The sequence below is a fragment of the Lynx canadensis genome, chromosome C2 (genome assembly GCF_007474595.2).
Source record: "Lynx canadensis isolate LIC74 chromosome C2, mLynCan4.pri.v2, whole genome shotgun sequence".
Lineage (NCBI taxonomy): Eukaryota > Metazoa > Chordata > Mammalia > Carnivora > Felidae > Lynx > Lynx canadensis.
Genome location: NC_044311.2, coordinates 97,202,170 through 97,217,100, shown reverse-complemented (window position 1 = coordinate 97,217,100; position 14,931 = coordinate 97,202,170). Strand labels below are relative to the sequence as shown.

Genomic DNA, 14,931 nt, shown 5'->3' with positions numbered 1-14,931 from the left:
ATTAGGGCTTTCTGAAATTCTGAAAATTGTTCATTAGCTCCTATCTCCATTCCATCTTAGGAGATTTATTATGATTCTGGGAATCCAGAGCTGGGAACAACCCTTTAGTGATAGTATAACAATTGTGTTATAGCCTTACCAATTCCTGGAAGCCCGTCTCTTGATACCATGGTCCAAAACCCTAAGGTAAATTACTTTCTGGGTTTTACAGGTAGAATTTTATCATTTTGGATGTTTAAAGGAATTTGACACCTCTACATAATTTACATTACTGGATTGGAATTTGAGATGTAGCTAGCATGAATTTTTCTGATGTAATATCCTCTTTTTCTCCACTATGTGAACAGAAGTTAGAGGGAGGGAGATGGGCAGCAAGATTTAGTCTGGCTGTGCTAAAGCTCCGCATGTTTTTGCTTTCCCTATAAACCCTTGGGTCTGAATCTCAGGTTTATAGACTTAGACACCCAGTTTTCCAGCTCATCCTTGAGCAGTTATACTTTGGTAAATTTCATCACACCCCCTGTTAAATGTTCTTACTTTATTCTATTTCCTGCACTTACTGCACTTACTCCCTGCACTCTAATGATACCAGCAAGAAGTCTGTAAGTCACTCTTGGAAAGGGGAATGTCTCTTGTTAATGATGACTCTCTTCCATAGCATGTGTGATCTTGTTAAATGTAATCAGAGAGGCTGGGCCTTCCTTGCCAGAAGATCTTGTCTTCTTCCTGAACTTTGCTCAATCAACTCTTGTCATAAGTCTGGGGGATGTATTTTGGTCCATGTATTAGGTTAATATGAGCCAGGGTGTTGTAACAAACAGACCCAGGTTGCATCCTGGATCCATTCAAGAAAAGCTATTTCTTGTTCATTCAACAGTCCAAGATCAGTATTTCTTGTTAGCACCTGACTTTCTCCTTGTAATAATTCACGAACCAAGCTTCTTCCATATCATGGCTCTGCTATCGACCAGGGCTTTGTCAGCCTCCATTGGCTGAAAACAGATGGGAAAGAGTATGGAGAAAGCACATCTGCTTCCTCTAATGCCTTGGCCCTGCACTGGCACATGTCCCTTCCATTCATATTCTGTTTGTGAGAACTAATGCAAGAGAGACAAAGATGATATTTAGTCTGTTTATAGGCCAAGGACAAGAAGAAAATGAAAATTTGGTGAATAGTTAGCAGTCCCTGCCTTAGGTATTTGTAGCCTCTGCCTATTTTTTGCCACCCTCTAAAGGTATTGGAATAAGAGCAGAGTTGAAAAGGAACCATTATAAATATGATCTCCCTTTCCCTGGCCTCACTCACTTATTCAACAGGTAATTGTCATTGTCTTTTATCAGGGAGAAGAATTGTGGCTGATTAATCATCTCTGATTTTCTCTAGTTTGCTAGGTGAAGAAGAAGATGGATCTCTCTAGTGTAAAACGTCCTTAGCCATTCTCTCCTCGGTGAACTCCCAGCTGCTGCTCTCTGCTGCTGTGACAGCTGCTCTTGGCAGAAGCTCCTTTTGACTCAACCCTGCATGCCCTGAGGTTTCTCAGCAGTGGAACAGTTCAGTGTTATGTTTTCAGCACTTCCTCTTGAGGGCCAATTCATGGCCTCTGGTCCTCTGGGCCTCTGGATTCTCCCCCAACCAGCTACAGTTTGGGGCCTTAGATTAGGGAATAGCAGTAGAAAGGTGCAGGCAGAGCATCTGTCCTTGGTTCTCCTCAGAATCATAGAATTGCATGCCTATCTCCCCCTCTCCCCTTCAACTCTCACTGTAGTTTTGCCTCAGCTAGCTGCCTGGGAAGAAAGGGATTTGATAATCGGAATCTCTCCGAGTTCCAAATGACTGCCAAGAGCCTAATATGCCTTTGCTAGTAGGGAGACATTTCCTATTTAAAAACAGACACTCTCTAATGATGGGATACAAGAACGTGAAAGATGAATAGCATGCCATACTTTGGCAAAAGTTGCTTTTCCTTATTGCTCAGAGCAATAGCTTAGGATACCTTCTGTGTTTGCTATATGAAAGACCTTGCATGGAATCATTCATTCAATGATTAATTTGTTTTTCCATTCAATATATATTTTTGAACACCTATCATATTTCAGGTACAAGGGATATAATAGTAAACAAGACAGAAACAAGTAAACAAGACAGTTGTTACATATGATGTCGTTGATAGTGGGCCCTGGATCCCCATAAAATAAAAGGTTTCAGGGACATGTGCGTCCAGGGACCTCTGAGCAACTCCATCTCTAAGCTGTGCAGGTCGTCCCTATCTCACCCCCTTTGTATCCTTCTATGCTTTGTTGCACAGACTTTAGCATAAACAAGACATTTTCCTGAGGAAACTGGCTTTTGTCTTAAACAAATCAACATATTTAAAGCACTTGCAAGCTCCCAAAATAGTAGATAAGACAATTAAATGGTAGTTATTATTATTATTGGTAGCATTATGCTCTTTAGGAAACCATGGGGGAAAAATTGGTCTAGCTGACAATTTTAAATTGCCTTTATTCCTGGAAAAGCATGCTCAGGTCTCAATAACTCTCTCATGTGTCCGTGATCTCTGCAAATCACTTCTCTCACTCTCTATCTCAGGTAGTAGCCACTAGTTGCTTCTGGACAGAGGCAAGAGTTCAGCAAACTTGAGCTGGTTAAGTGTCACAATGGAGCTCAGCCACAGCTGGGATGTTTAACGAGTCGTGTAGGAAAGAATGGTGAAGATGTGTGATGGGAGCACTGGTGACAGAACCTAGGGACTCTCCCAGCCTCTGGCAAATGTGGCCAGGCACTGTTCCTCAGCATTCCCGTAAGGAAAAAGACGAAGGTTCAGAGGCTGGGAAGTGGTAATGATGGAGAATGAAACTAGTTGCTTTGCTACATTTCAGCATCTTCATCTTCCCTTCCTGTGTTCTACCTGCCACTGTACCCAAGGAGAAGGGGGGACCTCTGGACGAATGCTTCATGAGGATTACAACCTCAACGTGAAGATGCTATGCAATTATCAGCAGGGATCAGAATGACTGATCGGTCTAAGCATTCAGTAAGGCTTCTTCTGTGTCCAGAACTGCAGGAGGTGCTGTGGAAGGAGGCAAGAGAAATTTATGATTCCGACTCTACCCTTAAACAGTTCATAACCTCCATGTGAGGAGACCAGACAAACACAGAAAACATTTACAGAACACTTCAGCTCTAAGCTGTCTGGCACTGACTAGAATGACACTTTGAGGCTCCAGCCTGGTCTTCACGGCCACCTGCAGGGAGGCATTGTGGGCTGGTAGAGGAGCACAGGTCTGTGGTCCGGCACACTGAGATTCCAAGTCTCCCTGCTGAACTGCATGACCTTGAGCCGTTTACTAAGTCTCAAAGCCTTCATGTGTAAAATGAAGAAAATGCTTTCCTTAGGGCTTGAGTGATCCTTCAGTGAGTTAAAATACATCCACTGCCTGCAAAATAGTAGATATTCAAAAAAACATAGGTGTCCACCTGACGTCCACATGTCTGTCCCACAAGATTCTCAGAGACAAAGTGTTTAAAACCAGACATGGTGTCTTCTCCACCCCACCCACATGGTAAGGCTTGCTTGTCTATTTGACTTCCACTTTTCTTCCCCGTCTCTGTTTATGGCAACATGCCTTTTCTGGTCATTAAGGCTTGAAACTGTCACATCATCTTTGACTCAAACTCCCTCACCTCCACATCCAATCTGTTTCAAAATTCTACCTATTGTAGAATTGTTTCACTTTACTTCCTATTGTTTCACTTTACCTATTGTTTCACTTTACTTCCAAAGCCTCTCTCAGCAGAAGTCACCAGGGGGATGGGTGAAATAGATAAAGGGGATTCACAGGTACAACCTTCTAATCCACATGCTCTTAATATGGGGTCATGAAGGAACTTTAGGAAGTCTGCGAACCTTCTAATATCATATGGGGGAAAAGGTCATAATTTTCATAAATTCTTAAATGTATCTTGAGTCAAATAGGTTATATACCACAGTTATCCCTTTACTTCTGTTTCTTCTGCTACCATGTAATCACAGGTTTTTAAAATTTTCTGCCCAAACACAACAGCCTCCTAACTCATCATCTTCCAGTTTGTTTTTATTCATTCTGTACCACTGTCACGGTGATCTTAAAACCCAGTTCCAATCCTGCCATTTCCCCAATCAACAATGTTCAACACTTCCAAATGTCTTTCCAGTAAACCAAAGATTCTTAACTCAGTTGTCCAGACTAACTTTGGAACTTTTACATTCTGTCACTCCCTCTGTGTACTCTATGCTCCAGTAAAATCAACCACTCACTATTCTTTAAATACATTATTTAAAACAATTAGTGGAGTCTTTTATATACAACATTACGGGAGAATAAAAAACAAATCATCAGTGGACAAAAATGCAGATTTCCAAGAGATTGATCACAAAGTTTCACTCCAAGATGTTCCTCCCACTTGCACATACCTTTGTACTCTAGACATCTCCAAATATCATTCATAATAACCTGAGTTAGTGGATGCTTGAGAGAGGTTAGCCCTAGACTAACCATGGTTAAAAAAGGAAAAAAAAAAAGTCAACTTGTTTTGCTATTTTGACATAAAAACGTCAAAGAATTTTTTTTTTTTATAGAATCCAAGCTTATTAACCAAAGCTCCCCTACTTGCAGCAATTCACTACCTCCTTTGGCAGACTTGATGGCCTATGTTTGGGGTACACTCTCCCTTCTCTGAGAATGCCCTTCCGTATCTCAGCACGCAGGCGTGGACTACTCACCAGCAGCCATATTTGTGCAGTGCTGCCCCCTTCCTCCTGATCTTGTCCGGCTGGATAATGAGTGAGATACCCACTACAACCTGGATCCATCCAATTTCCTCCCCAGATGTTTGAAGTGGAACAGAGAGACTGTGAGCAGTCATGACATGCAGATGGAGCTCCCAGATGTAAGTGGCAGGAGCTGTTACAGGAATGCAGAAAGCTATTCTGCAGCCAGACAGAAGATCAAAGTCGATAATCTGAAAAAAGCAAGAACACAAGAGAGAGAAAATACCCTAATGCTTTGTCAGTTCCCAGTTTCAGGCCTTGGAGTCTGGCTCCCTTCCTTTACTGGATTCTCTGAGAGACACTTCTCTACCTCTCCTTCCCACTTTATTATGGTTAAACTAACTTGAGTTGGTGTCTCATACTGGCAACCGAGACTCCTAACTAGTCTAGTAACCTGATTCTAGGCTGATACTCTGGTCTTCCTCCTCAGTCATTCAGTACACATCAACAGAGTATCTACTACATGCCAGATATTCTGTGAACCATCCTGCAGGGGCTGTTAAAGAAGGACAAAGAGAAAATTATGATTTAATAAAAGAAATCCTCCATCAGACATATGTGCAAAATAGATAGACATGGCAAATAAATGAAGACTGAGGGGAGGCAGCATAGGTATTTTGAAAATAAATGGCGACTAAACTAAGCCTTGAGCCAAGGTTTTATCAAGCGAAGGAAAACAAGGAAGGGTGCCAGTAAGTGCCGAGGTGTGGGGGCAAGCAGAGTTTGATCTGTTCTGGGAACCGCAAGTCACTTTTTACATTTGGAGTCTAGTGTATATACATTCGATTTCTCCAGGCAGAGAAGGGTGGCAAGATGGTAAGGCCTGGGCCAGATGTAGAGAGTATTGTCTGCCATAGATGGATTCTCTCTTTAGGTGGCAGAAGAATTATTGAACTATTTAGGCAGCAGATGTAAGGCCTTACTTACAATAGCTCGGGCACAACAATTTTGGATGGCATGTCCTAGTATCTTATCAGGTGGAATCAGTGTAAAATAACTCTCATTATTAAATGCCTTATAATTCAGGTGCAACTCTGCCTGTGCCTCTCTCTCTGAGTAATCACTTTTGATACATGGGGAGAATTCCTGTTCCTTGTCTTTTACCAGTTGCTTAGTTTATGATTCTGTCTTCAATGTGTTCTCTTTCTGTCTCTATTTCTCATCATACACACCCATATCTTTTCATTCATTTTCATAATTCTGCATTTTAATATCTTTCATGATTTATCTCTTAACATAAATCACTTTCTAATTTATTTTTACAGTAATTATTACAATTAAATTTTAAGAGTAACCACAGAGCAATTAATCTCATTGCAATTAAAAATGACATAAAGCCGGGAGGGATATAAAACATTTTGGATGTCAGGTCGGGACCCAAATGGATCTCCAAAAACTAGAGGATTGTTGAACACTAAAAAAATTCACATAATAGAGATAAAATGTAAGGTCCACACTGGGTCCTAAAAAGTAAAGTACCCAATAATAATATGGGAGATAGTCCAAGTAGGAGAGCTTTTAGTTACCTATGTAAGTCTGCAGCATACTGTGGCCTTTCCCCAAAGCAAATATATCTCAGGGCCCATTAGTGAACATATACCTGTCTTTTTTTTTTTTTTTAAATGTTTATTTGAGAGACAGACAGCACGATCAGGGGAGGGGCAGAGAGAGAGGGAGTCACAGAATCCAAAGCAAGCTCCAGGCTCTGAGTTGTCAGCACAGAGCCTGATGCGGTGCTTGAACACACAAGCCAAGAGATCATGACCTGAGCAGAAGTTGGACACTTAACCAACCAAGCCACCCACGCACCCCTATACCAATCTTAAAAGCAGTAGCCAATGGTCCCACCATTCTTGATACTGGTTCCTATGACATGAAGAATGTTGAACTCATTTAGGCTCATCACACTATAAGAAAGACATAGAAAAGTCTTTACATGTTCAGAGAACTATGATGGAATCATGAGGAGACTCAAAACAATTGAGGATTTATGATATTTAGTTTGGAGAAAAGAAGATTTAACTATTTAAAAATATGCAGAGAGCTGTCATGCAGAAGAAGAGCACAGTTCAGACTTGTTCTTTAAGCCCTGAAGGGAAGATGTAGGACCGACAGCATTGGGTGAGAGATATGCAAAAAGACTGGTTTAGAATAAGGAAGTTTTTCCTTAGGGATAAATTTGTCTGCTGACGGAATGAGCTTCTCAGGTAGGGTAGTGATTTCTCTGTCCCTAGAAGTATTCAAGCTCAGGACACAGGACTACCTATGAAGCTGATTGATATGGAAGGAATTTGAGTTTTATCACTAATTTTGGCTTAGGTTCCTCAAGTTTCTTTAGAGAAAGATATTATTTTCAGTGACAAGAATAACCTCTTACACCATCTTCACTCTTAAAAACCTTTCCTATACTTTGAGACAGATAAAATCCTTCAAATAAGCTTTTTCTCTACCTAATATAGAATCACCCTTTGTACAATATGCATTTGTATCGTACTTATTGCCCTTTTAATATTTTTCACATTGTTTTGTGTAATGGCTACGAATATGTTTTATCACCTCTCATAGATTATACATTCCCTAAGGGCAGAGAACTATTTTATTCATTTGGGTATCCCCTAAAGTGCTTTACACAAACTATATACTCAATAAGTGCTTGCTGAATGAATGAATGAATGAATGAACGTTGTTGATTAAAGACAAATGAAGGTAAACATCCAGAGGACCTTTATTAATATTAATTCTCCTTTAAATTTTTATGAAATGATTTCAGACTTGAATTACAATCCAAAGAGCATGCATATTCCCCTTGCCCATATTTCTCGCTGTTAACATTTCACTCTATTTGCTCCATCTCTCTACCTCCCGCCCTCCTGCTGTTTCCATCTCTGTATGTATGTCAAAAATGTGCATACATGTACATTGTAAACATGTTTTCATATAAACACGTGTGTGTATTTACACATACACTTATATAGACATTTACATATATACACAGTATATATTATACTTCCATTATCATTAGTCTTTTGTTAAGAACAAGCTGAAAACAATATTCCCCATTACCTCTGAACACTCCAACTTACCAAATCAGGGATATTTGCCTATACAACCACTGTGCAAGCCTTTACGTCAGGAAATCCAAGGATATCATACTTCTATCCAAAACACAAATCCTATTGAATTTTGCAAACTGTCCCAATGATGATTTTTTTTTTTTCTGGTCCAGGATGGCATCCAGGAACTCCTTGTATTTAGTTGTCATGTCTCTTTAGTCTCCTCTAATCTGTGTACAGTTCTTCCTTCTTTCCCTAACTTTCATGTTCTCAGGAGACAGCGGAGGATCTGTGGTTGAGCTGTTTAATAAGATAGCCACTAGCCACATGTGGTTATTTACATTAAAATTACTTTATGTAAAATAAAATTAATAATAGCATTTTCAGTCACACTAGCCACATTTTGAATGTTCAATAACCACATGTGACTCATGGCTAACAAATTGACAGCATGACATTAGGACATTTTCTTCGTTGCAGAAAGTTTATTGGGATACCAGTGGTCTTCAGAATGACCCTCAGCCTGGACCTTCCTGATGTTTCCTCATGACCAGCCTCAGATCATTCTTTCTTTGCAAGAATACCACCAAAATGATGCTGTGCTCTTCTCAGTGCATCACATAAGGTAATCTTCTCTTTAATAACTCTATGTAATTTGACTTTTTATTCCATACTATCATCAGTGACACTTACTGAGTTCTGCTCTGTATATGGCAATATGACATTACAATAAAACATATAATCAGATCCTTGATATCAAGGAACCTGTCATCCAGGAAGCTGGATATAGTATGGTTGCTAAGAGTCTGAGCTTCAGCCACAGAGGGATCAATATTTGAGTTCTAGCACTGCCATTTTATAACATAATCTCCCTGTTCAATCAACATGCATGTATCGATTGCATACTCATGTGCAGGCCATTGCAGGAAGTAAGCTTAATGAAGGCAGAGACCAAGACCTTCTTGGTATCCTTTAGAGCACCTAAGTTAGATAGTTCTCCTGATAGCAGTAGATCGATGGAATGGAAGAACCCATAAATGCTGCGATGATTTCGAAGACTTTGTAAAGTTTAGTTACAAAGTTTAGGAATGCTGTCTTGTGTCAAACACTCCTGGTAATTTTTAAATGAAAGTTGTGTATTAATGGAAGGGATTATATTGAACTCATCCATCCTGATTGCAGACCTACTTATGATTGACTAAGCCCACCCAGAAGCCACTCATACCTCAGCATGCAATGAACCTGGTAAAAAGAACTGGAGGATTGAATATTTATGCCCTTCCAAAGTCCAGGAAAAAGGGAAGGGAAGGATATTATATAGTTGCATAAATTAGATTTCTTCATAAGGCATAAATTAGATTTCTTCATTAATCTATCATTAGAACCTATATGCTACGGGCTGCATCTCCATTTTCAGGCTGTTGTTAACAACAGACATCTTTTTGCATCTGGAATTATGTAGAGTCCAAATAGGAGTGTGCTTGATAGACTTGAAATGCATAGTCAGAATAGCTCTGTGAACTTGTCCGAGTTACTCACCTCTCTGCACCTCAGTTTCTCCATGTGTGAAATTGAGATAGCAATAGCTTCTACATCATAGGGTTGTTTCAAGGATTAAATGAGAAAGTGAATGTAAAGTCATCTCTTAGCACGGATCCAGGTGTATGGTAATGGTTTAATACATGCTTACTGTTGTATTTTATATTCTTTTTGTCATCATCCTCCCTCCCTCACACTTACATAAAATCATAGGACTTTACAACCGAAAATGTTATCACAATCAGCTAGTGACCCATTCATTTCAGAAGAATAAACTGAAATTTGGTTTATCGTTACATGTGTTAGTTGAATCTGCTGCTCCAGGGCAGAGCCAAGAATAGAACCACTTTCTACTATATCATACTGACTGTGAACAAGAACTGTATTCTTTAGTCTGCATATTTATTAAGTACTATTAAATGCCTTGCACTAGGCCAAACCCTGGGGATTAAAAGCAAAAAATGATGATACAGCTTCTCCTTAGGAAGTACTCACAGGGGGCTGGGGTGGGGAGGCAGGCGGGAAATGAAGGTATAAATCCATTACGATGCGGTAAGATACAGCGACTAACATAGAAGCATACAAAGGGGTTTGTGAGATACTTTGATTCCCTTAGAAAGTCTAGGTTTTGACAAATCTTTTCATAGATCTTAGGAATTCTTTTTAAAAACTACCTGCAATCATGTTTTTCAAGAAAAATATTCATTGACACATAAGTAAGCAGTTTCCAGCTGGGACTCAATTCATTTCTTCTAATATCATATCCCCTCTTATCAGAGCTGTTTGGGGGAGCTTATCAATATGTATCTGTGACCTTTTCACACACAGCCTCAATATTGTTTTTAATTTGAGAGAGGAAATAGATGAAACAGTGACCTGAGAGCATAGATTTGTTTGGGTGAAATCCATTTGCGCTACTGACATGTTGTATGACTTGGTAGGAATCATTTGTTCACACTGCTCTTATCTACTTATCTCCATCAAAATCTCCTGCTTCCCAGGGCTATTGTGGGCAATATTTTGCCCAAATGGTGCATGATGCCTTGTAATTATGAAATATATTGCGCTAAAATATTATTTTCTTCTGCCTCTTCTGTCTGATACAATTATGATATTTGCAAATATGCAAATATATCAGAAAAAAGTAATAAAATAATATTTAAAGAAACTTCAGAGCCTCCTTTGTATTTGAATGCATATGTTTGACCTTTCTGCAAGTAAATTAAAAGGTTTCCTTGTAGAGGATTTTGAATATACATTCAACATGACTGCAGTTTAACTTTTGAGTCAGGAAAAGATGGAAGTCCTCAGGATTATGAACAATACCAATTTAAGGATATATCATCCTGCATCCTATGATGAATTGCTGAATTCGCCTTATTCGTTTATTCATGTATCCACTCAAAAGTGGTGCAATGAATTCTCATATGTCAGTTGCCAGGCGATGCACGGAAGATACAAGGTTGAATAAACACCTTGTCTAGCAGTTAGTTAATGAGTGAATGAATATATGAATCTATGAATCTCTGTCTATCGCTACTCCATAGAGGTCCTCACACTATAGTAAGCAAGACAGAAATATACAGAATGAACCATAATACAATGTTGATAAATGCTATAACAGAATGATGTCCAAAGTGCCAGGAATGGAGACTTATTAATTCAGTCTGTTAGCTGTGTCAAGCAGTGTTTGATACTGGCAATATTTAGCTCAGATATTAAAGAATTAGCAAACTCAGTCCCAAAACCAATTATAAAAATACAAATTTATTTTAATATTTAAAATATTTTATTGATTTAAAACATTATGGCTACATGGTTCAAAATTCAAGGATCATAAAGGGTATTCAAGAAAATCCCTATCTCACACTTGTTGCCCAGCTATGCACCTACCCATTCCCTTCTCTGAAGAATCTAATGTTATCAGTGTCCAAGGATACTTCATATAGAGATTAGCAAATATAAAGGTATATATAATTTAGGGTACAGGTCCAAATACATGCATGCACATACACACACTCACCATTGTCCCCTTTTTATACACAAATGTAGTATATATACTACATGTACTATTTTATACCTTGTTGCACCTAATGTATTTTGGAAATCAATTTCTATCCCATGTATACTGCTTTCAATATTTTACTATAATAAAAAAATCTTGCAAGAAATATTCCTGTACATATTAACTTTTCTAGCAATAAAGGTCAAGTGATAATTACATGGAATTTTGATAGATTTTTATCAAGTTGCATCACCTTGCCTTCCAATCACCAATGTATAAGAGTGTCTGTTTCCCCACATTACTATTAAGCTATTCATTCATTGTTAGCAGTTTGTTGCAAAAACCCTTTTGGTCTTTGCTGATTTACTATGTCCCCACTGCTTCCAAAGGCCTTAATTATCAGACATTCAAGTCCTATCTGTGACCTGGATCTGAACTTTGTGGTAAATTTTTATACCGGGGGGAAAATGCACCCCAAATGTATTTGCGATTTTCATACATTTACTTTTTAGAACTTTAGAACAACTATCCAGATTACATTTTTAAAAATTGCTTTTGTATTAGGGTGCCCAGGTGGCTCAGTCAGCTAAGCAGCCAACTCTTGATTTCAGATCTGGTCATGATCTCACAGTTCTTGAGATCAAGCCCCATGTCAGGCTCTGTGCTGACAGCATGGAGCTTGCTTAGGATTTTCTCTTTCCCCCTCTCTTTCCCTTTCCCCCTTTGCTTGCATGAGTGTGTGCTCTCTCTCTCTCTCTCTTCCTCCCTCCCTCTCTCAAAATAAATAAACTTAAAAAAATGCCTTTTAATTAATTTTGGAAATTTATCATATTTATAATATCTAATGTTCTTATTCTTATCAAGATACATGGCATGCCTCTCCTTTACTCAAGCCTTCCTTTTATTCTGTCAATAAAGTTCTGCTTTATCTTTCAGGTGCTGCACATTTCTTAATTTTATTTTAGTTAAATATGTATTTAGTGTTTTTATTACTGTAACTATGTGAATATGGCTCATTATTGAGACCCCTGTGTTCATACTCCAATCAGGTTTGTTGCTGTGCCACTAAACTATCATCCTGTGCCTTCCCTTCCCAGTTATTCTAGAGATAGACTTTGGCTCTACACGTTTGCATCTCCTATCTCCTGGGGTCCATGTCTTCCTCGTTTTTGATTTTATGTCCCATTTTGGTGTAGTACAGCCTCTATCAGCCTCATGAAGAAAGCTTTTGTTCTCCTCTCACACTTAATACCTAGTTTGGGTAAAGAATTCTAGAGTTAACATGTTACCTACTTTGAAGGTAGGTCTTCATTATCTTCCAGATTCTTGTGGATGGCTGCTAAGAAGTCTGAAGTTATTCTTTCCTATACGACCAGTTTTTCTCTCTGCAAATTTTGAGAAACTTGCTTTTGTTCTTAATGTTTAGAATTTTCATGATAGGAATATCTTTCTTTCGGTTACTGTGCTGGGGATTCAGTGGGCTTGAGATTCATGTCTTTTGGTTCTAGAAAACTTTCTTATATTATTTCTTTGAGAAATTTTTCCTCAGCACGCCCCCCCCCCTTTTTTTTTCTTGGGACTCCTACTGATTTTATTTGGGTATTCCTAGTGTGATGAAATGATTGTGGATTCATTCACCAAATGCTAACCTATATATATATTACAATATTAAATTTGGAAGTATGTCTTTCAAAAAAGAAAGAAATAAAGAAAGTACATCTTTTATGAGAAGCACACAGAAACAATGTGTTCGATAGTAACAACATAGAGCTTGTTAACACTAAAATGTGGTTAAAATTGGAACTGTTGATAACGTATGTCTTAAACGTTTTTAAATGCATGTGTGTCATATTCATAGTAGCTAAAATTGTCTATGAAGGCAGACCAGCCTGGGTTAGAATTTGGCTGTACCACGTTGCTACCTACTGAAACTCTCTGAACCTGCTTCCACATCCACAAAATGGGGATAATACTGACACTTGTGATATTTAATGAGAAAATGCACTTAAAGAACTTCACACAATGCCTGGCATATGGTATGTACTCCATAAACATTTTATGTTGCTACTAATGGGATGGGTCATTAAGGGAAAGTTGACAGCGTTCAGAATACTTTGCCTATAGAATTAGATTTCATAGAGAGCTGTCATATGTTTCTATGAACATCTTGATGTTATGTTGTAAGACATGAAGATTGTATGAAATGGACCATTTGTCTCACTTTAGAATTGCATGTCTTATATTCTTAAATCCCAGAAAGCCCTTTCTGTTGCCATGCTGATGAATAGCTCAAGAACATCTTTATCAAACTATGTGATTTAGTTCCCTAGTTAAATACCCAGCAACCTGCGAAAGAAGATAGGCAACCAAAGGAAGCAAGAAAGATGGACCCAAACAGAAAGAGGTGGTGAGTTCAGAGGAAGAAAAACAGATATAAAGGGGCCAAGACCAAAGACAGGAAATGAGAAGGAGAGACTGGAAGAACCACTAGGTTGAGATGCTGCTTTAGTGAAATAGTTCTGTCAGTGTGATAAGTGGTCTTCCCTGGAATATTCCCAGAAGCAGTCTCATGGGTCAATCTTATTAGAAACAAAAATAAGAATGTTGCTGGAGATGGGGGCACAAATCCATCAGAAGAGTTTTGACTGCCAAGGCCATTCCACATGCAGTTCAACTAAGAGGGAGATACATAAGCTGCTGCTAGCTGCTATCTCCATGATGTATGGAACAAGGGTTTTTCTGGGAAAGCATCTTGTTGACAGAAACAAATGTTAGTTTTATGCCTATGATTCATTGATTGCCTGGATTCTGTTGTCTAGTTATCTGATTGGCCTTGTTTATTATGTTCTCTCTAAAACCAAGATTATGAAAATTAAAAAAAAAAATTATAAAAAAAGGGGCGCCTGGGTGGCGCAGTCGGTTAAGCGTCCGACTTCAGCCAGGTCACGATCTCGCGGTCCGTGAGTTCGAGCCCCGCGTCGGGCTCTGGGCTGATGGCTCAGAGCCTGGAGCCTGTTTCAGATTCTGTGTCTCCCTCTCTCTCTGCCCCTCCCCCATTCATGCTCTGTCTCTCTCTGTCCCAAAAATAAATAAACGTTGAAAAAAAAAATTAAAAAAAAATAAAACCAAGATTATGAGATAGAAGATATACAAACCATGGAATTAATTCTGGCTCCTGATTTAGGGTGGTGTGATGTTGACATTAGCTCACCTGATCATCCCTGAGGCTCCTGTTATGGATTGAATGTGCATGTCCCTCCAAAATTCATATATTGAAATCCTGACCCCTAAGGTGATGGTATTAGGAGGGAGGACCTTTGGGAGGCAATTAGGTCATGAAGGTGAAGCTGTCATGAATGGGATTAGTGAGAAAAGGTACCAGAGAGATCTTTCCTTTCTCTTCTCCATGTCAGAATACATGGAAAAGATGGCCATCTATAAACCAAGAAGAAGGACTTCACCAAGAGCCTGACTATGCTGGCACCCTGATCCCATACTTCCAGCATCCAAGAACTGTGAGAAA

General features: G+C 38.9%; 1 long non-coding RNA gene across 1 annotated transcript in view; it reads left to right on the top strand.

Annotated features, from left to right (window-relative positions):
• The first annotated feature begins 8,374 nt into the window (after nt 1-8,374).
• LOC115523757 overlaps nt 8,375-14,931 on the top strand; it is a 57,940-nt gene continuing 51,383 nt past the window's right edge. Inside the window, exon 1 of the long non-coding RNA XR_003971835.1 lies at nt 8,375-8,489. This is a non-coding gene — a long non-coding RNA (uncharacterized LOC115523757). The remainder of the gene's footprint in view (nt 8,490-14,931) is intronic.